General features: G+C 38.5%; 1 protein-coding gene across 3 annotated transcripts in view; it reads right to left on the bottom strand.

Annotated features, from left to right (window-relative positions):
- Positions 1-26,242, bottom strand: part of Cdk17 (cyclin dependent kinase 17) — a 73,305-nt gene that overhangs the window by 34,055 nt on the left and 13,008 nt on the right. The gene's annotated exons all lie outside the window — the stretch shown is intronic.

The following is a 26,242-nucleotide window of genomic DNA, read 5'->3' as shown; positions in this document are numbered from 1 at the left end:
GTTCCAGGACTTCCAGTGCTATTACACAGAGAAACCCTGTCTCAAAGTCCCCCCCCTACACAAAAGATGTAATTTGATTAATAGTATATTTAGTTGGCATTAACAAAAGGGAAATATTTTTATTGAAGTCCACAGAGATACCTTAAGAATGATGAGATAAGAAGGAATGAAAATTCCCTAAAGCTGCCCTCTGAAAACTCCTAGAGTGAAAATGGACTGTTATTTTGATGCTTAGATGCCATCACAAGTCTCAACTATCATTCGGGAACAAGTCAGATCCATATCCTATCCCATTTTCACGGTAGAGAAAAATGCTCAAAAGACCTCTCTAGAGCAAATCATCCAATAGGAGGCAACAGAACTAACACATAGCAGTAAGATTAACATTTACCTTTTCTTCTAAATTATAACATTTCTGAAGTCAGGATGCATGTTACAGTTTACAAGATGTCAAATATAACTGGCAGTATTTTTCCCGTCTTAGTAAAGTCAGTCAAACCTACACAGTGAAAAACAGGGCACTTGCTCCCTCAACCAACTCAACAATAGACCAGTAACTTCTTTCCTAATTGCTCTTTATGACACATAATGAGCAACTGTACCAGATTACCTTACAATCTTTGAAGGTTATCCTAGATAAAACAAGTCCCTTTACAACACCCCGATGCTAAAATAAATCCAGCTGTGTATATGTTTTCAGTATGTGTTCTGCTTAATTTCTCATTCTACAGGTATACTCTAGGTTTACTGGACAGGTGACTTACAGAAAACTTTGTTTGCTCAAAGGCAGGGAAACACAAATACAAATTTATGACTGATAACTTCATATTTGACATTCCCTGATATGTACTTAACTTTAATTTTAAAAACATCGCCATAATAAAATACATAACTACACACATTAAAAGGCAAGTATTGCAACTAGAATCTAATATGGTTTCTCTTCATTTCCAAGCTCTAAATTCTTAAGACTTGCTGATTAATGAATCTAAAAACCAACCCAGGGATAGTTTGGTTTAGTACTAACAGAAACAGACAAGTTGGTTTTATATAATGCCTAGTGACTTAGCTTCCTGTTGACCATTCATCCTTTCCACCTGTGTCTAACCTGTGATGAAATCACTTGTGCTGTTCATCTTTTCCCTTATAGAACCGCCGTTTGATTCTTTTCTATAGATTACAGTTCTCTAATGAAATTCTCAGCTTCAACATCTGTTTTCATGAACAGATTAACCACCAAATGTTAAAGCTCCTGTCTATAACCCCAAAGGCTGTATAACTTGTTGATCTGTTTCTGCTGTTGGGTAGCACTATTCTACTGAATGCCAGATACTGTCTGTGATACTAGACTAGAGATACAGAGTGAGACCTTATCGTAGAAGTCAAAGAACAACAACAACAAAAAAGACTTCACAAGACAGAAGCCTTCCTTTCAAGAAGGTTCAAGAAGGCTCAGGAAGTGCTGGGGCAGAGGAGGAACTAAGCAGGCTAGGTGCTTAACTACACAGTCTAAGTGAGATTCTCCTGAAGAAAACCTGTAAGTCCTAGAATATGGCACTTGATGAGTATCTCTATATACTTGAGACCAAGTCATACTAGATAATTATTTTCAGGACCAAGGATCAAATCCAGCACCTCACACATGCTAGACAAGTGCTCATAACCCTCAAGCCAGATCATGGCATCCCCTACTAACTTTTCAGACCCACTACCTCTAATATACTCATAACATTATTGCAGAACCCTAACATTTAAAGTTTGCTGACCACAGTTCTTGATTATTAAAGCATAAAATAGATCAATTATATATGGATTCTGTATTATAGCACCAAGTTCAGTTATCCAAAATATGGGCCAATATGGCTAATGAGCACCTACAAAGTAGTTAGTCCAAACTGAGTTATGCTACAAATGCAAAATAGAAATTTGGCATGAAAACAAGAATGTAAAAACATCTTTGTAACTGTAGACAAAGTCATAAAAAAACAACTAAAATGGAAGTTCCAAGACCCTGGAAAGAGTGGAAAGTGGGAAATCCTTAATAGATACAGAATTGCAGTTTTCCAAGTAAAGAAACTCTGGAGATGGAGAACAATGGAGCTGCATGGTAACACAGAACATTAACTAGATTTTGGTGGGGTTAAGTAGATGCAAGAGGGGACATAAGTGACTTTACTTCTTACTGTACTGCATTCTGAGTAACACTGTACTTTAGGGAAGGGTCCTCTTATTCATAACTTACAATAGTACAAATTAATACTTATTTTGCCACCAAACAACGAAGAATGTTCTAGTAAATTAAAAAACAAAAAACAAAACAAAACAAAAAACCCTGTACCCTGGCCTACACAAGAGTGAAGAGTAACAGAGCTCACGCCTTTGATCCTAGCACCTGGGTTCTCATACCTTTGCTGGGTGTTGGTGGCTCATGCCTTTAATTCCAGCACTTGGGAAGCAGAGACAGGTGATCACTGTGAGTTCAAGGCCAGCGTGGTCTACAGAGTGAGTGCCAGGATAGGCCCCAAAGCTACACAGAGAAACCATGTCTTGAAACAAACAAACAAACAAACAAACAAAAAACCTGAGCACCAGGGACATTTGGGATCCCATCAAGTACCTACATGAATACCAGCAACATGAGAGTTCCTGAAGGATAGCAAAAATGGAAACAAATACATTTTTAAAAAATAAATGTTGGCCCCAAACTTCCCAACTCTGACGGCAAAAACATGAATATACAAACCTAATAAGAACAAGCACAAAGAGATCCACACTGAGACACCTTTTTATTAAAAGTGTACAAATCCCAAAGCAAGGAATCTTGAAGTAGCTAGAGTGAGCTATTCAGTGTACACAAGGGTACCTCGACATAATTAAAAACTGATGACACATATGGTAACGGAAGAACAGACTCTCAAAGTTGTCCTTACTCCACACATGTGCTATGCATTCAAGTGACGCACACACGTAAATAAATGCAATTTAAAAAGAAAGTGGGGATATCGGTGCCTATTTAAATAAACAATAATATAAGAAATTCTATGACTTATGCACCATAAAGTGAATAACCTAATAAAGTGAACAAATATCCCAGAAACATGCAAAATACCAACCCTGACTCATGAAAAAGTAGAATTTAAATAGATACCTAACATCCAAGAAGAATGAATTAGTATAATAAAGGGAAGTCCGGCACAAGATATATTTACTAGTGAGAGATTCTTTCTCAAAAAGCAAGGGAGATAACTCTTGAGGAACAACACCTCCACAAATGTACTCACACACAAAAAGAATACACTTACAATAGCAACTACACAGTATGAAAATAATATAAATTCTTAGGAGTTACCCAATGAGAGGACAGACATATGCTAAAAACTACAAAATAGCTGGGGGGAGGGATGGTGGTGGTGGTAGTGGTGGTGATGGTGCACACCTTTAATCCTAGCACTTGGGAGGTAGAGGAAGGAGGATCTCTGAGTTTAAGGTCAGCCTGGTCTACAAAGCAAATTCCAGGACAGTTAGGGTTACACAAAGAAACTGTCTCAAAATAAATAAATAAATAAATAAATAAATAAATAAATAAATAAATAAATAAATAAAACCAAAAAATAAAAACTACATTGTTGAATAAAGTTAGAAAAGATTACGTAAATAAAAATATATGCCCTTTTCATGGACTAGACGACAAATCTGTCAAGACTATTATTATTTAAAGGGAATCTACATATTCAATACAGTCCCAATCAAAGCCCAAGGGAGTTTATTCCAAACAATAGGAGAACATACCCTAAAATTTAAATGGTATTCCAAAGCAACTTGAATAATCACAACGATCTGGAAACAGAAGAAAATTAAGAGGACTCCTATTTTCCTTACTCCAGAGTCTGCTGAAACACCACCATAATCAAAGCAGTGTAATACCTACATGAGAAGTTCCACGTACATCTAAGCAGTACAACTAGGAGTTCAGACAAACCATTGAGACAGTCTTCCCAGCAACAGTGCTGAGAAAATTAGAAATTCTAATGCAACACAACAGAGTTGGACTCTCATGCCATATGCAAGAGTTAACTTAGAATAGAGAAAATAAATGGATTTAAACCTAAGCATTAAAACTATGTAACAAAATCCAAAAACTTCTTGGGGCTGGTGAGATGGCTCAGCTACTAAGGGGCATCCATCACCAAGCGAAGCCTGATAACCTGAATTTGGTCTCCATGTGGTAGAAGAACTAAGTCAAGCAAGTTGTCCTTTGATCTTCACACAAGTACCATGTCATGTGTCCCACCCACCCATCCCCAGGTCCCAAAGAACCTCAAACATTACAGGCTATTGCCAATGTTCTTGGCTATCATCCAAAACCCGAGATAAGATCTTATTGCTGAAGACACCAACCATATGGAGAATGCAAGCTGGCCTATCCTGGAAGCTTCATCCCTACTGGCTAGCTTTCATAGAGCTGAAAGATGCTATGCAGACTATGAGAGCAAAAAAAGTAATGATCAATACTGCCCAGATGTGAACCCAGTGGATTACAACAACCACCAGCCTGGCAAGACATGTCCACTGGTTCAATAGTGTCATAAATAACCATGGACATAACCAACCATTTTCTGTTTTAATTTAAGGCCTACTCCCAAGATTAAACCCTTACTTGGATAGACAGATCATACACCCTGGGAAAGAATCAACTACTATTATTCTGATAAATGGACACAGTGTTAAACCAACTAACTCTCAATGACCTATCATTATACCCATAGACTGAAGCATCTCAACCTATCAGAGAAGCTGTTTTCAGTAGATGCCCACACCCAGCCAAGAAAGTAGAATAGGTTATAGAGGATAGAATAGGCTATAGAGGATAAGAGAATGCAGTGTCCAGTCCTGAAGAGCGTAATACTGCCCTCTCTCCTCCACAAGCTCAAGCATCGTTGTAGAAGAGGGGGCAGAAATCGTGTAAGAGCCAGAGGAGGTGGATGACTGCAAGCAAACAGTGTCTCCTGGACACAGCAGGGCAGCTGTACATATGGTATCATAACAGCTGTGACACCATGCACAAAGCTGTGGTGACACCTTTCTTGCACAAATAAAGCCTGTCTTGGAGGCAGAGAATAGAGCTTGCCACTAGCTAACCATAGAGATCTGGAGGTCTGTACACACAGACAGGAAGTGACACAGCTGGGCAAAAACAGGATATAAGTAGGGAGAAACAGGAAATCGCTCTCTGCTGAGACGCTTAGAAGGTAAGGTGTGTTATGGCTTGCTCCTTCTCTCTGATCTCTCAGCATTTCCCTCTATATCTGACTCCAGCTTTTTATTATCTAGATCAATTAAGAACTCCTTTTATACAAAGCCTGCACAAGCCTAATGCAAACCAAGACCCAGTGGGGAGAAGGGAGCTGGACATGGTGTCATCCCTAGTCAAGAGTATTCTTAGCTGCTGGGAGAAGGAGAGTCAGTTTCCTCTAAAAGTGTAGCCCCTAGTAAGTTAAGTAAACCACAACCCCAAATCCTCAGGACTTTAAGAGACAATGTTTTTCTACAAGAAGTTTATTATTTTCTATAAGCATATTTTCAAATAAAGTCATTACTAGTCAATAGGTTAAAATTGAAAATATAGTTAAAACCTGACTTTAAAATCAAATTGCAGATACTTTCTCATTGTGAATAACCAATTGATTTGCAGATGGTAAGTCACCACAAAGGGGTTTTAAACAGCTGTTCAGTTTCAGTCAATTCAGAGAGCAATCTACTAGAAAAGTCATCTGCTGCTTTTGATCATTGTAGTCTCACTCAACAGAACCAAAAGAGCAATTGTAACTGTGAATGGGTGCCTCACCGACACACAACTATAGACAAAATGCAAAAAGCCCACTAAAAGGAAAACACAAGACAAAGAACATCAGGGTATCATTTTATCAACAAAACAAATTCTCTTTTAAATTATGTACTCCAGCTACACTTATTTTGCCAAATCCTCTTTGATTAAAAACAACAACAAAAGTGATCTTAGGGGCTGGAGATATGGCTCAATGGTTAAGAGCACTGGCTGCTCTTCCAGAGGACCCCAAGTACAATTCCCAGCACCCACATGGCTGTGGCTCACAACCATTCATAACTCCAGTCCCTAGGATCCAATGCCCTGTTCTGGCCTCCAAGGGCACTAGGTACACACATGGTACACAGATAAATATGCAGAAAAAACACCAATACACATGAAAAAGTAAGATTAATTTTAATCAGTAACTTTATTCATAAAACCAAAACTGCACTGAAAGATAAGGAATTATTTTTAAAATGATTGGTCTGATGAATAGTTCTTGCTCTTTAAGACCAGTCACCCACCTATGGTGAATGGTGAAACATTACTCTCTGATAAAAACTTAAACATTTGTATTGAATGCAAAAGATAAGTATCACATGCAATTTTACAGATTTCTTCTATATTTTTATTACTTTTATTTGTGTATGTGTGTGTCCATATGAACATTCATGTGTGTGTGCACACATGTGGAGGTCAGGGGGCAAGTTGGAGAAGTCAGTTTTCTCCTTCCACCAATGGCTCTCTGGGATTGAACGCAGGTCATCAACCTGGGTGGCAAGTACCTTTACCTACTGAGCTAGCTCATCAGCCCCAAGAACTTAACATAAACTGCTAAGCAGGAACTAGAGATTTGAAAAAGAAAAAAGAGCTAGGTTATTACAGCAGCAGAAATCACACATAGCTGAAGGAAACAAAGAGGAAGAAGCTGGAATTATTACAGTTCAGAGTCTTGAAACTAAAACCTTAGAAAACTGAACCTCTGTTAGCAGGATGCTAGAAACCAAGAGCTTGGAGAAGGGACCCAGCAATGGCCACATGCAGATCCCTGAAGGGGACATGGCTAGGTGATTCTCATTTTACCTAAGATACGATGAGGGTGGTTCTATGAACATACAAAAACTGCACACTGGACCATCTGCCACTCTGTTCCTTCCAGGGCAGAGCTCCATGGCTATAGAGACAGTGAAAGGAAGTGAAGAGAAAGAACAATCTCTGTTCCTCCTCATCTCCTCTGACCTCACTCTGCCATACTTTCTCTTGGCAAAATGTAACAGGGACTTGGAGCAAAAGAAAAAAGGCTTTGAAACAGTCTGTAGGACCCTGCTCTACCCAACACCAATTTAGCTCGTGTCTGAGGTTATGAAAAAAAATGGATTAACAGTCAGAACCACTTGCATGATTTTATTTCTCCATTTTATGTACCTACAGTAACATCATGCAAATATTTGGTTATAAAAGTCTAGTTAAGAATGTTTGATATTTTTCTTATGAATTCTGAAGTAATTATATAAATAACAGATACCAAAATAAGGGTAACTACCTTAATAAAACCAAACTTGAAAAAAAAATCCAACTTCACAGTAAAACCAAAGTACAGGTCTTATAAAACAAAATGAGAAATTCAAGAACTGAAAAACAAATGCTTAAGTCCCAATTTGGCATCTACATGGAAACTTTCAATTCCCTTCTATTCAACATTCATCACAGGAAAAGATTAATGAGGATTAGTGAAAGGTCTGACTTGTTAAACTTTTAGATGAATCCTATTCCATTACTTTTAAACATAGGTCATTTTTTGCCTTCAAACTAAGCCTTACTCGTCTTTGTATCTTAACTGGCTGAAAGATTGTCTTTCTCTGTTAACACTTAAGTTATCTGAAGCATACCTCATACAAAGCCTAAGAGATCACCAATTACAGATCACAAATTCATTGCAAACACTAGTATGATAAATGCTGTAAGTTAAAGTGCATGTTAATGGGTTTTTCACAGATATTTAAAAGTCAGTGAAGAAGTTGTTTTTTCCTCCCTTACATTAGTAAACTATTGCAGTGTTAAGGAAATATCACCTCAGGATAGGTTTATATATAAAGGCAATCATAGAAATGGCTCACAGATACACTATTATATATAGTCAAAGTTCATAACCCTCTAGTTTGAGTTTAAGTAAATGTCACCAATTAGCATTATTATAATTAGAATGCCTCAAGAGGGGTTCCACACAGTCATTCAAGGATTCCATTAAATGCTACTTACATAAGCCATTTTAACTGACAAATACAACACACTGTTTCAACCTTGCTCATCTGAACAATGCTGAAGCTCAGGGCATAGGTGACCAAACAGTCTTATATTACAGCAACTCTCTGTCTTGCAAGCCCTTAAGATAGTAAATAACCTCTATTAAGAAGGTGGCTCATGCCAATACGGTCCCAGCACTTGGAAGACTAGGGCAAAAATCACCCACAAATCTGAAGCCAGTCTTAGCTACATAGTGAGTTCCTAGACTACAAACTGAATAAATAACCACCACCAACAACAAAAGGTACCTGGGAGTGGAAACAGGCCTGTAATCCCAATACTCAAAAGAGGGAGGCAGGAGGATCAAGAATTCAAAGCTAGCCTTGCTACACAGTGAGCAATTATAGATCAGCCAGGCGCTACCTGAGACCCTATCAAAACCAGGCGCTACCTGAGACCCTATCAAAACAACAAGTTCTTTAGAATGTTACACTGAATCACTGGGCAAAAGTTGTTTTTGTTTTCTGCTACATGTAACTTCTTTCCTTCGCATAACTCTGAGGCTATGGATGTTGTGTGACTTTTCACTGCTTACTTGGGGTCCATTCTATGAATATGCCACATTTTCTCGTATTAGTACATTTATGTGATATTGTTTTACCTCCTTTTACTGTAAGTTTTCCATTTATGCTTTGTAAGAGTTCAGAGTTGAGTTTTGGCTTTTTATCCAGCTAAACTCATGCATACTAAGTGAGTACTCCAACAATAAGCTATATCCTTAGCCCTAATCTTCCTTCTCATGAAAATTAGGGCTGCATTATTGTACATGGCTGTCTACCATATTTTCCTATTTGCTGTTTCTCCCACTCTGTGACCTTTGTCTTCAGTTTTTGTACTAGTACTTTTGTGTTGTTAACACAGATAAGCTTGCAGTAGTATCTTTTAGCATTCATTCATTAAGTGATTACTATAGACATCCACATTTAGTAAGAACCTTGTATAGAAGATACAAAAAGTCTTTACCTGTGAAGTCTCTACTGCCGGGCGTTGGTGGCGCATGCCTTTAATCCCAGCACTCGGGAGGCAAAGGCAGGCGGATCTCTGTGAGTTCGAGACCAGCCTGGTCTACAAGAGCTAGTTCCAGGACAGCCTCCAAAGCCACAGAGAAACCCTGTCTAGAAAAACCAAAACAAAAAAAAACAAAACAAAACAAAAAAACAAAACAAAACAAAAAAAAAACCCAAAAAGTCTTTACATCCCACCTTTTCAGATCTTACTTTGTAGCCCAGGCTGGCCTAAAACTCACAATCCTTCCTCAGCATCCCAAATGCTGAGATTAGTCTTGCAATAACACATACTAGGTTTACAGAACATTTAAACTGTACTGCTCACCAGAAATTAATAGTAACTCATGCCTGTTTAAAGTAAATTGGCTAAGGCTAAGATTTAACTTTTGTTTTTTACAAAAAGCAGAGGATTGGAAAGATGGCTCTGTGGTTAAGAGTGCTTAATAAGGGGGCTGGAGAGATGGTTCAGTGGTTGAGAGCCCTAGCTGCTCTTCCAGAGGACTCGGTTCATTTCCCAGCACCCACATGGCAGCTCACAACTGTGTATAACTACAGTTCCAGGGGCTCTGGCACCCTCACACAGATATACATGCAGGCAAAACATCAAAGCACATAAAATAAAATCTTTTTTAAAAAAGAGCACTTAGTGATCTTACCGAAGCACCGAATTCTGTCCCCACAACCACATCAGCTTCAGGGGATCCTCTTCTCGTCTCTTTGGGCACTCACATGCATGTGCATATACATGCACATAGACACACACATACATTTTTAAAAAATCAGAATTTCAACAAGGTATTTAATGGAATCATAATTTTAGACAATCAGAAATATTAAGTACATATCACTGATTTTTAAAGTACTTAGCCAAAACTATAGGGGACCAAATCCCATCTGTGCTAGTAGGTTTTTGGTCAACTCAACACAAACTCAAGTCATCAACTGAGAAAATGCCTCTATCATAATGGACTGCAGGCAAGTCTATGGGGCGTTTTCTTGATTAACAATTGATATAGGAGGGCCCAGCCTGCCTCTAATGGTCACCTCTGGACAGATGGTGATGGGTTCTATAAGAAAGCAGGCTGAGTGAGCCATGGAGAGTAAGCTAGTAAGCAGCATCCTCCATGGCCTCTCCTCCAGTTCCTACCTCCAGGTTCCTGCTCTGACTTCCCTTAGTACTGGACCATTTCCTGGAAATGCAAGATAAATTAAATCCTTTCCTCCTCAAACTGCTTCTGGTCAGTGTTTTAGCACAGCAATAGAAAACAAACTAAGACACCATCAATTATCAAGAAGGTATACGAAGGTATACAGTTGAAGTACATAGAACTTTAGATAAATATTTGGGTGCTTTTCTACTTCTAAGTAGAAATATGTTAACTCCATAAAGTCAACAAAATGCAAATACAAACCAAATATTTTTAAATCTTCTTTCCTTCCTATTTCATGGTATTTTTAATGATATCTGGTCTTATTTTTCCCTAGATATGTCCTTCAAGAGTCAAACACAGATCTCTGGCATGATTTCTTTGGTACCAGGAAAACTTAACCAAGTAAAATAGCAGTTTTCAACACTGATTTAGTGATCACATTATGAGCTCCTGAATTTATTATTAATCATCAAAGAAATCTGAGTTATACTTAATAAATTAGAACAGATTTAGGGTTATTCTTTAATTAAATAATTAATAGAGGAAGTAGACCTACAACTTACAACTTGGAAACTGATCTCCATACCAGCTGCTCATCAGGTTTATAATGTTCTGTAAGTGATATTACCTATCCCATCAGGAAGGAATAAAGTGGGCATGTCCTCTAAATATTGTAATGTTCTGTAAGTGGCATTACCTATCCTGAAATAGCTACTAAATATAGCATTTGGTGAGTTCCAGGACATCTTGGGCTACAGAGAAACCCTGTCTTGAAAAACCACTCCCCTCCACACCCAAAGAAAAAGAAAAAAGAAAAAAGAAAGAAAGAAAGAAAAGAAACTCTCTATCAGAAAAGAGTTGTTGCTCCTTCACCTGATATTTTAGGAAAAGGTGGGTATAAGCCCCAGTTCTATTTCACCTGCTGCATATACAGGAGTTCTGGGAAGACTAAGGGAAAAAAAAAAAAAAAAAAGGCCAGGTGTTGGTGGCACACTCCTTTAATCCCAGCACTCGGGAGGCAGAGGCAGGCAGATCTCTGTAAGTTCGAGGCCAGTCTGGTCTCCAGAGTGAGTGCCAGGATAGGCTCCAAAGCTACACAGAGAAACACTGTCTTGAAAAACCGAAAAAAAACAAAAACAAAAAAAAAAAAAAAGGAGGATGGGGAACAGGGAACTCTTTCTCTAGCCAACATGTAAGAGCAGGCTCGGGATAATGTTCCTTTTACACTAAAGGAGAACTAGAAGATCCTGTATAAGATCTGCCTGTAGAAGACATCGTTCAACTGTCATGTTCTTTTTATGTGGCTATTTATTCCCAAGCATCTTGTGGCTAGAACTGGGAAGTGACAAGAACACTCCTGCTTTCAAAGGTAAGAAGGAGGTCACCCTGAGGTCAGGAGCTTCTCATGTGGCTCTGGATTTAAGTTGTGGTAACTTGCTCGGCTCTAAGATGAAAGCAATCACGACCAGATCAATGTGCTCAGCAGCTGCTTAGTCAGCTGCTCCAGAGTGGGCAGCCAGCACAACAGCCTTGCAGCCCTCTCTGGGCGCTATGCCTCAGAAAATCTGAGTGCAAGCCAATCCCATTACTATTGATTCCTAAAGGGTATTTTCCACTCCTCAACATATAAGAAGAAAATAGAAAACAGCTTCCTTTTATATTCCAGTTGTGGAAGTATTTCATGCTTTAATATGCACTCAAAAACAAAATGTTCTGACACCTCCAAATGAAGCCACTACTCTTGGTCAAGAGTCCAAGAGTCTACCCTAAAAACACCAGCTGAAGGACATACAAGAGGAGGCCTATCTCCCCTCCATCCCCCAAAAAAGTTCAAAGGGCTGCTGGAAAGGAATAGAACAGTCTCCAACTCCTGGGTAACTACAAAGTCCTTAAAACACAAAACAACAACAAAAAGCAGCATGAATATAAAGGTTTACAACAGTTTCGAGACACTACAAGGTGTACTAACTACAAAAATCAATGCATTATTCAAACTTTGCTGTAAAATCTATGCTTTAAGCTTTCCAAAAAAAGTACTTCAGACTTACTATTAACTTTCTTTTAAAGTTAGAATTCAAGAAAAACATGCTCAAGATAGAAGGTGTAGTCACCAAAAATAAGAATTTATTGAAAAGATTAATTTAGGACTTTGTTTAATCTAGTTGGTAGTTCAGGGAAACATGCATGCTCTCGTGCATGCATACATGCAAACACAAACACACACACACTCACTCACTCACACAGAGAGAGAGAGAGTCCCTAAACCTTGTAATATAAAGGATTCAGATGTGCTTACCAGTCCATTCCTAGATGAAAGCCTAGATCCCCAACAAGAATTCCTTATATAAATAAACCACACATTAACAAACACCATTCCTAGCTGATTTTAGTAAGAGTGAAGGGAAACTTGAAAACAGGCATGAAGCAATCAATGCCAAGCTCACTTGGATGTTTATAACCTTTCCAGACTTTTAGTTGTCTTCCTTACATCTAATTCCAAGATGTTTTCCACAGAAATTACTCTTTATGCATTAACATTTCATTAGTTTAAGTAGTGTTTGATTAAAGTATGTAAATATAATCATAAGTAAAGCTCACCAACAACTTATGGGAAAGAAGTTCAGGTCAAACTAGACAGAAGTCTCTACAAGGATTAGTACTAAACATGCCAGAGCCAACAGACTTAGAGAGGAAACCCCATTTACCAGGCCAGGGACTGTAAAAGAGCTGCTACACCTCACTCACTGCGTATGTTTAGTTCTCTTACTTACTTACATGTACACGTGTGTAGGTGAGAGAACCATGGATGCCCTCACCTTCCACCATGTATCTCTGGGATTGAGCCCAGGCCACCAGCTGGATAATAAGCATCTTTATCCACTGAGCCATCTCATCAATCCCTACCCATTTTTTTAAAAATAATGGCCCCAGTGATTGCTGCACTTTGTCACTAATGCTATCTAAAATACTTAGTTAAAATATTAAACATGTAACAAATCTCTTAACTGAAGAACAAGCTCAATTTAAACCTTCTAATGCAATGCTGATAAACATAATAAAAGATCTCTGCAATTTTAAATGATATAATGGGAAAAGGACAAACGGGAAAAAATTTAATATTCCTTGCACTCATAATTTTCCTATCTATCATCTTTTTGTTTGTTTGTTTTTTGGTTTTGTTTTTTGAAACAGGGTTTCTCTGTGGCTTTGGAGGCTGTCCTGGAACTAGCTCTTGTAGACCAGGCTGGTCTCGAACTCACACAGATCCACCTCCCTCTGACTCTGGAGTGCTAGAATTAAAGGTGTGCACCACCACCACCCAGGCTGTTATCATCTTTAATGTAACAAATACATTTCACATGAGGATTTCTTTTTCAAAAAATAAATTCACTTATGAATCTCAAGAGCTTTCTTACACTTAAAACAATTATCTTTGAAAAATATCTGAGTTACTGCTTATCTTATAAAGTAATAAAAAATTTAAGTCCGATCTGATGTTCAAAAAATCAATTTACATCTTCACATGTTGATATTTTTAAAACATCATGATTTAAATGTAATCAGAAGGGCTAGAGAGATGGCTCAGGGGTTAAGAGCACTGGCTGATCTTCCAGAGGTTCTGAGTTCAATTCCCAGCACTCACACCTGTCTGTAACTCCAGTTTCACGGGACCCCAACAGCCATGCCAAAAACACAAATCACATAAAAAAAATTGTATTAAATGTGATCAGAATATAAGTCAATGGGTGTGTAAGCACATGGAAAACAAAAATCTCAGCACAACACCAGGTTCTCCAGCACTCATGAGTACTAAAAGCAGAATCTTTCTAATTTATGAAAGTATTAGAAGAAAAGTCATCATTTAATCACAATAACAATTCTCAATTAGAAAAAACATGACCCTTTTCTCCTGATATATGGACTTAACCTTTTTTTTAATTTATTTTTTAAAAGCCTGGGCTTGGAAAAGTAACAGCATCTCTTGCTTAGGCATCTCTTTCCAACTAAGCTTAACCTAGAGCCCTAATATGTATTTACCGTCTGTGTAAGCATTTCACCATCATTCCTTTTTTCCCCCAATATCCTCAACGATACAAAGTGTAGAAAAAGGTTTCTACTCTTGTTTACTCTTTCTTGCAAGCAGAAGAATGAAATTCAATGACACATTTTCAAAAGATGCTATGGACCTGGAAAGAAACATCAATGGTTTGTCCTGACCCTTGACCCAAACATTATACCAAAGACAACCAAAATCAATCTCAGTAGTGGACTACAAGCAATATTCTGTGAGTTAACCAGACAACTTTCAGGATACACAGCAACCACCCTTGACTTCGAGAATTATTTAAAAGTTTATAGGTAACTATTTCTATTTAGTTTCAACAGGCAGTCTTTCTGTCAATAAGTGGGAATGGACTGAGGTACCCTGAATATTGTTATAGTCTTCACAAGTATGATGAAGACTGTTTCCTCAGTGCCACTGTGTAAATGAGAAGGGTTGTATATATTCTCAGGAGAGAGGAGAGTCCTGGGGACAACAGGAGGTGACCAGATATTGAAAAGGCACAGCAAAACAGAGGTGACACACAGGAAAGTTGAAAACAGTCCCTGCTCCAATCTGGGCTCCCAGTGGATAGAAGGTTAAGCCACAACCACAAGGCCTATTGTTGGAGACTAGCTACTCCAGGTACCTGAACACAAGGCAACAATCTCAAGCCAAAGAGAGAGCCTGCCACAGCATCTGGACAGAAGTACCAAAAGAAGCAGTAATGTATGGGGAGGGTGAGACTTGAACCAGTTCAAACTTTTAAGCAGCGGAAAACTCGGGGCTACAGAGGATGAGGTGTTGGTGGTCCTGCCCTCTGTGATGAGAAGCAAAACCTGTGGCTGAGCGATTACAGTGGAGACGGAGAGCTCTGCACTTGCTCTGGGCTTGGCCTCTAGAATCGCCTTCTAACAGTTTGCTGCCAGTGGAAGAGGCCATTTGCAGGCTGTATCTGATAGAGGCCTCAATTGCACAGCTTCTTTCTGCACAGCAGCTGAAAGCAGTGAGGTGGGCAGGCAGAGCTCAGATCCCTCAGTTCTCTCCCTACAGTGCAGAATCTGTGCTATTTACATTACCAACTCTCTGAGACACCCCCAAGGTATACGAACTGGAGGGCCTCTGAGGTGAGCAAGAATCTGACTGCCAACAGGCCAAAAAGCTCCTGTGGGCTTGCAGTGGGGCAGCACACAAAGGTTAGTATCTACAGCAGACGGAGCAGTGATGTTGACAGCATCCCCTTAATGGCCCAGCCCTCAGACCACACAGTACCAATTTCTACCTACAGTGAGAAAACAAAGCAGAAAAGCAACAGACTGCACCAACAACCCAATCTGTCCTCAGCCCCTGGTCATGGCTTATTCCAGTATTAGAGGATTTAGACAAAGATTTAGAGAGATTTTAAGAACACTAACAAAGAAAAGTAGAATATAGCTGGCATAGAGAACTCAGTTTCCTTCAAAGGACTTACCCTACTTATCAACCACACTCCAGAAAAAGTCTTTAATTACTTTTCTTCTTTTTCCTATAATTTTAGTGTTTAAATTTTTGTTTGTATATTGTTTATTTTTGAGAATTTCATCCATTTTTATCATATTCTTTTCCATCCCTCATTTTTCCACTCACCCAACTTCATGTTCTTGCTCTTCTAACAACAAAACATGGAGAAGGATGTGTGCTGGTCGACTATTCCTGAACCTGGAGCTGCCCTCAAGTGTGGTTGATAAGCAGGTCCGTCCTTTGAAGCAAACCGAGTTCTCTCTCCCAGCTACACTCTACTTCTCTTTGATAGTGTTTTTGAAATCTCTCACCATTCTCTTCTGCTTCCTCAACTTTGTTCCTTTTTCCTTTTCTTCTTTTACTTAACTGTATTGCTTTCTCCTCCTTTGATGGGTTTTACTTTTATACTAAATTTTTAACATCAGAGCTTTTGCATTATTTTGCCATTTTTCTTTCTTTTGGTTATGAGTAGAGCTATAGTTGCCTTTAATTTATTTTTATAATATTTCTCTATCAGGTTTCCTTTTGTTGACACTGTGGCAGTGGTGCTTTCTTCTTTCTGAGAAGAACTGGGGATACAGCCCTTCTGAGAGGATGTTATCTAAGGTATGCCTCAGTTACTTTTCTTTTGCTGTGAAGAGATACCATAACCAAAGCCACTATAAAAAGAAAGCATTTAATTAGGGGCTTGCTTATAGTTTCTGAGTGTGACTAATGTCTAATAACTGTAAATGGTCTTAACTTCTGATTAAAAGACGAAGACTGCTGATATCCAAACAAAACAAAACAAAATAAAAAACACCTCAGTCCACTGGCAAAGAGACTCAGTGAAAGGAGAGAAATATTTGGGGCAACTGAAAACTAAAAGTAAACTAACTACATTGTTATCCAACAAGGCAGACTGCAAACAAACTAAGTCAGAAGAGCTAAAGGTCACTCTGTATTAATAAAATACTCCACTAAGAAGATACAATGACTGTGAATATATATGCATTGAGTATTAGTATACCCAATTTTATAAAACAAACATCACCAGACACAGAAGGACATATAGACTCAGATATACTAATGTAGGTGACTTCAATACCCCACTCTCCTCGGAGATCAAGCCAGATTGATAATACAACAAATTTCAGTTAAACTATACCACATATCAAAAATTTAACAGATTACCTATAGAATACTCCACCCAACAGCTGAAGCAGACACATTCTTCACAGGAGCCCTTGGATCTTTCTCCAAAATAGATCCTATCTTAGGCCATAAAGCAAGTCTTAAAATATAAAAGGACTGAAAAAATTTGTCAGATCATAAGACACTAAGAATAACAATCAGTAACAAAAGTTACGATATGAATACCCTGAGAAATGAACACTAAAATGTCTGGATGATAAGTAGGGCAATGACAAAAATCAAGAGGGAAATTTACAATGTCCTAAAAAAGTAAGGGCTACAGAGAAATCTTATCTCAAAAACCTAAAAGTAATACATAAATGAGGACTGGCAGAAGGGAGCTAGGGTATGGATGATCAAGGTACATTGGTTCGTGTATGAAAATGTCATCATGAGGTCAGGTGTGGTGGTGCACGCTTTTAGTCTCAGCAGAGACAGGTGGATCTCTGAATTTGAGGCCAGCCTGGTCTACAAACACATTATGGAGTGGGTGAAAATGGCCCAGAGGGCTTTTTACACACACACACACACTTAAATTTGAGCCTCAGAATTTGGAGTGGAAAGTAGAACTGATTCCTCAAACTGTCCATGGACTTGCCACTCCATGCAAACTCTCCCAAACTAAATAGAAAAAGAAAAAGAAAAAGAAAAGAAAAGAAAGAAACCCATTATTTTGTACAATTAATAGTTATAGGAACTTCCTCAGTCATCGATTTCTCTTGCAATAGTAGCTACAAATTAAAAGAACAAGGCATTTCAAATATAATATCAGGTAAAGCACATCCCAAGGTCTAGTCTTTTTTCCACTTTCTCTGGTGTAATTCAAAGTAATAAAATATGACTTTAACAGTAGAGGGGAACAAAGGAATTTTTCCTCTTACAAACTTTCTGTAGTCACTCTAAACAATATGAGGTCTATGGGAGTACTAGATGACTATCAATGAAATGGTGTCTATTCCCTGATCAGTGTATTCTATAACATGGAAAGCAGCTGAGCAGTATTATATGCCAGACTGTGCGGAGACCTTTATATACATTAATTCATTCAGCCATTAATGGTTTATAACATCACTGAAATTATCCTCATTTTATACATAAGATTACCAAGTAAAGAGTTAAAAGCTCAGAACAAGTTACATCAAGTTAGCAAAGAAGCCACTTGATGCCCAAGTAGTTTAAAACACTTGTTCATACTCTCAACCGGTACATGGTATCATCCACAATAGAGAACACATACCTTTGCTTATAAGCATGAACAAACATGAATCGGTTGGGCTCTCATAACTTGTTCTTTGTGTTAGGAGTCATAAAAATTAGCATAGTTTAGGTGGTAGCACCTGCCTTTAATCCAAGCACATGGAAGACAGAAGCAGACAGATCTCTGTGAATTAGTGTCCCTTATACCATGAACTCAGCCTTCATATGCACCTATACAGAGCAACTTCCTAAGTATTTCTAAGTACTAACCATACATTCTGAGCGCCTTAGAAAAGGAAGATATTTTGCTGGAAGGACTAGACAAAAAGTACTAGACAAAAAGACAGAAAAGGGATAACTTTAAATAAAACTAAAGAAAAACCAAACAGTTTTCTGAAATAACCTGTATTTAAAAGACACCATAAATCACTGCTTAGTGTATTTTGTAAATGTAACCAAATTAGCCTGAATTAGTCAGGGTTCTGGAGCAGATCTTTTAGAATGAATCTCTTTGAGGCCATGCTTGTGTCTGTGGTCTAGGCTGCCTCTAAGGGCCTTGTCTGCGTCCGTGGTCCTACTGCAGCCAGGAGCTATGTTCATGGTCTGTGCAGTCACCAGAAACCAGATGGAGTTCACAATCCATGTTCTCACTGGTTGTGAAGAGCAAGGAAGCTGCTTTTGCAGAGGTATTGAGGACTACAGACACAGTTAAGAGGGACACAGAAGGCTTCTGTGACAACCCCTGCACCCCCCTGAAAAGTAACAGCCTTAACAGGAAGCCATAGAAGAGTACTCTTAACAAGTGTGACAAAGATGCTGAAGTTAGCTCTCCACAGCTGATGGCTTCTAGTGGGGGTTCAGGAGGGGAAGGACTTAGCCCTATTTAAGAGGCAGGCCACTGAGAGTTTGACCATAATCCAGGGAGTACATAAATAACACAAATTGAACTTGTTTTCTTTTTCTTTATTTTTCTAGTTTTCCTATTTTTATTTATATTTCAAGGGACAGACACGGAAGGACTGGGAAGTGAGTATGATGTGAAATTCCCAAGAAGCAATAAAAGTATTGCATTAATTTACAAAAGGATACATCTAATCACGTCTAAACTCTAACAGTAAAAAATCAAAGTGGGACTAATTTTAATAATGAAAATTAAGTAATACTACATATGTAGTAGCTACTATGAGACTAAAACTTTAATTCCCATGCCAGACCAAATCCCAGACTGAGACGGGAAGCAGACATGCAGTCCTAGCCCTAACAAGGTGCATCTGACAACCGAGAGAAGGCTGTTGGGAGAGGCGGCTCCGTTTTCTCTAAGAGTGGACTCCTGCACATCCAAGAATATGTGGGCAGCACAAACTGTACTTGATCAATCAAAAGAAGGAAAAAGAAGAGGACACGGGCCAGGTGGGTAAAGAGGAGAGGTGAATCTGGAAGAAACTGGGGAGGGGGTTAAGTTTGATCAAAACATGTTCTATAAAATCTTAATTTAAAAAAACACAAATCACATTTTTCAGTTATGAACAAACAATACTATATATTTTCTTCTATATGTTTTTAAAGTATGTCTTAGAAAAACTACTTGCAAGATACTTATATAGGTTTCAATGAGAATGTATTTAGAATATATGGCAAAACATAAACATGGTTTTCTCAAAGGGAGGGGAAAAAGAAAACCATGTAGACAACTTTCTACCCTCTGTCTCTGAGACACATCTGAACTGAACAACAATGCACGTTATTTGGTCACTCTATAGTTTACGACACAACAGTGATTTGTTACTTTTTTCTAAACTAACCCTTTATTAAAGCCCGTGGAAGACAAAACTCTGCTGGGTGGTGGCCAACTCCCCTCAGCAACAGTGGAAGCCCTGGGACTCACTAAACTGCCAGCACTCTCCAATCTTCTGGTGAGGTTTTTCTACAGGAAATATAGTTAAGGAAAAGATCGCTCTTAGTATTCTAAAAATACTGAAATATTCTCCCAAGCATCTCCCAGAGACTGCATCAATCTACTTCAAAACTATACAATGACCATCACCTTCAGAAAAATGTGTGTGTGTGTGGGGGGGGACACGGATAAATTCTTTCACATTACTTGCTGAGCAGAAAATTAGAAATTGTTCACATACCAATCTTAAAACTGAGAGACCACAAGACAGCAGCTAGCAAGTGCACTCTACTTTCTTCACAAGGTCTATAGCAAGGCAGGGTTTTAAGAGCTCAACCAAGACAATAAGAAGAAAATCTGTATCTGGCTAAATTCAACAGCGCAACTTTTTTGTTTCTTGGTTTCCAGTTTTAATTTATTTGTAGTCTATGGTACTAATTCCACTTACTTAGGGAACTTGTGAATGTTAAATAGAGAAAAGTGAAGGAGTGGTTCAGATATTGATATAAAATAAAGATGTCCAAATATTTGCATGTATATTAAAATTAAAGATTTTTTTCAATATACAAAAGAAAAGTTTCCTATCAGGACACAAGAATACATTAGAACAATAACTGATCGGGAAGTCCTTCTGTGTATATGTCTCTCTTATTGGTTAATGAATAAAACACTGTTGGCCAATAGGGAAGCAAGATAGGCAGGACTAGGGGAGAAAGAGGATTCTGGGAAATGTAGTAGGGAGTGGTTGTGTGATCCAGGGAGGAGAGGATGCCAGTCTGGCGTTCTCAATAAGATTAGACCTTTAAAGAAGGTTTCAAGAAATGACAGTGAGATTTCTGTACCCTGTAAAAACTACCAAGAGTAATTCTATGGAGTAGTAAAAGTGAGAAAGGCATATAATGCTAACCATTAGAATGAAATTAGTCAGCAGGGCAAAGCCACTTTGCTACCAAAAGCAGAAGAGAGAAGGTATATATTCATGTCTATTAAATGCATGAATACAGTTATAGGCCACATCTGAGTCAATAATGGAAATGTATATGTTGGTGGGCCCATAAGACTACAATAGAAGTATCATCTAATGATGTCATAGCATTATTACAATGCATTATTCATGTGTCTTTAATGACGCCCATGTGAACAAACTTACTACATTATATCATGCAAAACATTATGCATACAATTATGTGCAGCACACACGACAATAATGAAAAGTGTTCGTGGGTACATACTTAAATTATATTATCATTAAAGTGTAGTCCTACTTACATGAAAAAAATCTAAAAAGGAGTATACACTGTTAAAATTGCAGCTCCCTCATATACCTTGGGTTTGCTACATCTTTTCATGGCATCAAATACTGGCAGAAAGAAGAAGAAGATACTAGGGGCTCACTGGCCAGGTAGTCTAGTCTAATTAGTGAACTCTGAAGCAACGAGAAACCCTGTCTCTCAAGATAGTATTCCTGAGGATAATACCTGAGGTTATCCTTGGCCAGGCAAATTTGTACACTTGCAGACATGAACACACAGGCACATAAAAAGAAAGCCACACTGCAGGGACTGACCAACGCTATCCAGATTTGTCTAAGCACAACATGCTGCCTGGACAGCAGTGAAAGCTGCCATCTCCTAGCAATATATTTCTCAGGCTGTATCGGCATCACACTGAGGCATGGCTGTGTCAGACTTACCTGACTTCTGATCTACCAGAAGCTTTCTCTACATCTGCTCGTTTCCCGTCAGCACTGCTCAACAGTCACACTGCAGCGGTTTCAGTCAACAAACTGAAATGTGCCTCAACACTGACCAACAATACTTTTACATCTTTCACCTGAGCTTCATCAATCCCAAACTTCAAACCATAACCCCTACCTCCAATTACAGATGACCTCTCACCCAAACCACAACTCAGAACATCTGTGCACATGCACTCCTGCTCTATGTACATACATACACACATGTAGGACAACCTAAGGTATTATTTCTTCAGGTGTTGTTCACCTTGTTTTTTGGAAACAAGAGTCTTTCAATGGACTGGAACTTACCAAGCAGACTAGTCTGAAAGGCCAGTGAGTCCCAGAGATCTACCTGTCTCCACCTTCTAGTGTTAGGATTACAAATGTGCACCATCACACCATGCCTGACACTCTCTCTCTCTCTCTCTCTCTCTCTCTCTCTCTCTCTCTCTCTCTCTCTCTCTCTCTCTCTCTCAGGTTCTGGATGTCAAACTCAGGTATTCATGTCCGCAAGGCAGGCAAGCTTTACTAACTAAGCTATGCCCCCAGCTCCCCATCATTCTTAAAATTGTTTTTGTTTGGAAGACTGGAGAAATAGTTTGGCAGTTAAGAACACTGGTGGTTCGTTTAGAGGACCCAGGTTCAACTCCAGCACCCACATGGTGGCTCACAACCATCCAGGAGATCCTACCCTCCTCTGGCTTCCTTGGACACTGCATGCACTTAGTGCACAGACAGGCATTCAGTAAAACATCAATATACATAAGAGATTTTTTAAACACACTTCCCTGACTTGTACACAATACCCAACCACGACCCTGTCACTCCGTCTTCATTACTAGCTAGTCACACACACATACACCACATAACCATTAAATTCTAGAACTTTTAAAGCCCACACAGTTTTCTTACTTTGTTTCCTTCTTAAATCCATCTAGGCAAATGGTTTCAACAGCATACATATAATAACTCATGATTTTTTTCCTCTGATTCTGAATTATTTTCTGGCTACAAACTCATATTCAGCTGCCTACTTGGGTACCTTAAGTACCAGGTTAAAGTTGGGCCCCGTTGCTAAGGGGGAAAAATTAGTATTAAATCACCCACTCAAAGAATGTATTGTCTTTACAGAAGGGACCAAATATTTGACTTTTTATAAACATGTTTTCAAGCTCAGAATGGGTGCTAAGGATCGAAACTGTCTACACAAAGTTCACAGTCTACATTAACCAGCTAGTCAGCTGTCTGCAGTAAAATGACTTCACTCTTCCAGGAAACTCCTGACAGGAAGATAAGAGTTTCAAATAACTTCATTGTTCATTTCAGGAACTTCCCAAAAAACTCATATAAACCAACATCAGACTATTCAATTTTTCAATAAATAGCAGTAAATGATTGTTCACTTTCCAACTATTTGACTATCTTACCCAAAAAGGCTTACCTTGCCCTTAAATTTTATCATGGTCCTTATGTTACTTCCAATCAAGCCTAGCATTGAAGTCCTAATTGTAACCAGCCTCCAAACAGTCAATACTGCAATTATGCTGTCCCTTCAATGGGTTCACTTGTACCACCACTGCCCCATCATCCTATCACCAGCTCCACCCCACCCAGACACTCCCAGCTCTGTAAAGATGGCACTCCTTGCTGCTATAAGTAATAAACTCAACAGCTTATTTTTGGTAACACTTTCCAGGAACAAACATTCTACGGCACTACTGGACAACTTCCCAAATGTCTATTAAACATTCAGTTCAGCAATACCAGATTGCCCTGTTGGAAAATATAACTATCTTTGTAAAAGGTTATGCTAAATCATCACTCTACACTAGATGGTATCCACTCACACAACTAGCTTCAATGTCTTGATAAATGAGTTAATTGGTCCACTGATTAAATTTCTAATTATCAAATACACTACCAATATCGGAATGGATATAATGCATGGGAAGTTATAAGAAAGGTGGGAGGGGGGAGCTATAAGAATGAGAAGGGAAGAAGAGGAAGGATGCAGAGGTCATGAGGGAGCAGAAAGGTTGAGTCAGGGGGAAAATAGAAGAAAGGATATGTGATAGGTAGGGGAAGGAGAAGGGAACTAGGATTGTCATATAAATCAATCTTGTTTCTAATTCAAATTTAAAAATGATATAAAAAAGAAAGGTAGGAAATACATCAGAGACAAGTTTACTCATCTAAGGAAAAATAATATAAGAAACAATAAGGGAAAAATCAAATACAGAAGCAATCACCAATAGTAATAGTCAACAGAAGAAAAATACTAGGAAATACAGTACAACTGAACAGTAAAAGAAACTATACACAAGTCTTCTCAACTGCAAACCAGTTATAAAACATTATTCACAACTGGGAGAATGGTTCCCCTTAAATCTCTACAGAATGTTAACAATTCATATCCAGCAAAAGTGAACAGAACCAGATGTGGTGAGTGATGCCTGTAATCCTACTTGGGATGCTGAGGCAGGAGGACTGCCATGAGTTTGAAGCCAGCCTGAGCTACTACATTAATGAGACTTTATCTCAAAAAACAACACAGAGGCTAGAGAGATTGACTCACTGGTTAAGAATACATACTGCTTTTGCAGAGGATCCAAGTTCAATCCCTAGTCCTATGTCAGGTGGCTCACAACCACCTATAACTATAGATTCAGAGGTGTGCAATGCCTCTGTTTCCCAGAGATCTGCCTGTCTCTGCTTTGAACTCACAGAAATCTGCCTGTCTCTGCCTCCTGAGTGCTGGAATTAAAGTTGTGTGCCACCATTGCCCGTGGAGAAGGCTGTTTTTACTCTAGATAACATATACACACGCATACACACACACACAATTTAAAAATAAATCTAAAACATAAGCATTTAAAATGCTTCTAGGGGCTGGAAAGATGACTCACTCACTCAATAAAAGAACTTGCCACCAAGCCTGAGTTACAGCCCAGGAACTCACATAATGGAAGAAGAAAACAGGCCCCCAGTTGTCCTCTGACCTCCATAAATGCCCCTCTTGTCCCCACCACCACACACACACAGATGTCAAAATAAAAAAAAAAATAAAATAAAACAACTAGCTGCCTCAAGGATATAAAGTACTAAATGAAGTACTTAGAACTTAAAATACATTTAGATGTGAAAACAGAAACAGTCCCCTCTGCTAGCTGAAAGCCACTGACAGTTGAAGCCTGCAGGCAGAGGGGCAGTCAGTTTACTTTAAGGGTGTGGCCCCTGGGAAGGTCCAAGGAACTTCAATGGGTGACCACACCCATGCTTAAATGGGCAACACAAACTGGACTCTGTGGGTTAATTAAGAGAGAGAGACAGAGACAGAGAGAGACACACACAGAGAGAGAAACATGAAATTGGGAAGGGAAGAAGTAGGTATTGGTGAATATGATCAAATTATATTCTATGTACTTTTCAAATCCTCAAATAATAAAAAAGTGTACTTAAAAAAGAAAAGAGAATGCCGGGCGTTGGTGGCACACACCTTTAATCCCAGCACTCAGGAGGCAGAGGCAGGAGGATCTCTGTGAGTTCGAGACCAGCCTGGTCTACAAGAGCTAGTTCCAGGACAGCCTCCAAAGCCACAGAGAAACCCTGTCTCGAAAAACCAAAAAAAAAAAAAAAAAAAGAAAAGAAAAGAGAAACTTTACTACATAGAACAAAAACATGAATTCATTTAAAAACTGGTTGTAATGAAAGATTTCCTAAGTATATTTATAAATGAAACATAAAAGGGGAAAAATTACCATATAAAAGAACATGAAAACAAAAACACTCAATTTTTAAAGACCGTAACAATCTTTAAAAAAACAAACAAAAAACTAAAGCTGAGATCACATATAAAGGACTAACCTTCTAGAGAAATGAATCAAAAAGAAAATGACAAATGACCCGGAAGGAAACAAAAGATCATAAGGGTTCATGGGTGGGGGAGGGGGCAAACTGCCCCATAAGCTTATGAAATAAATTATTCAACATCACTGATAAAATGTAAACCATAATAGGCTGAATTCCACCAGTTCTCATCTACCCAACTGGTAAAATTCTAGAAGTATGGTACAGACAAATCAGGACTTTTGCACTCGTAGGTCTTAAGTACAAAATGGCAATAGGGCAATATCTATCAAAACTATACAAGCATTTGTCATTTTTAAATAAACTCTTTAGAATAGCTGCAGATTCACAGAAAAATTACAAATGTAGGATACAGAGTTCTCCTACACAGGTTCCTGCTATTTACATCTTATACTGAAGCACCTTTGTCACAGCTAATGAACCAATAGTAATATATTATTATTACTGAAGTCCACCATTTAATTAGATTTCCTTAGTTTTAATCTAATGTACTCTTTGTGTTCCAGGATCCTATCTAGTTTACAGTGTTCTGCAATAACAAA

The sequence above is a fragment of the Cricetulus griseus genome (genome assembly GCF_003668045.3).
Source record: "Cricetulus griseus strain 17A/GY chromosome 1 unlocalized genomic scaffold, alternate assembly CriGri-PICRH-1.0 chr1_0, whole genome shotgun sequence".
In the NCBI taxonomy this organism is placed as follows: Eukaryota; Metazoa; Chordata; class Mammalia; order Rodentia; family Cricetidae; genus Cricetulus; species Cricetulus griseus.
Note: the sequence above shows the minus strand (reverse complement) of the source record. Positions and strands in the feature narration are given on the sequence as shown.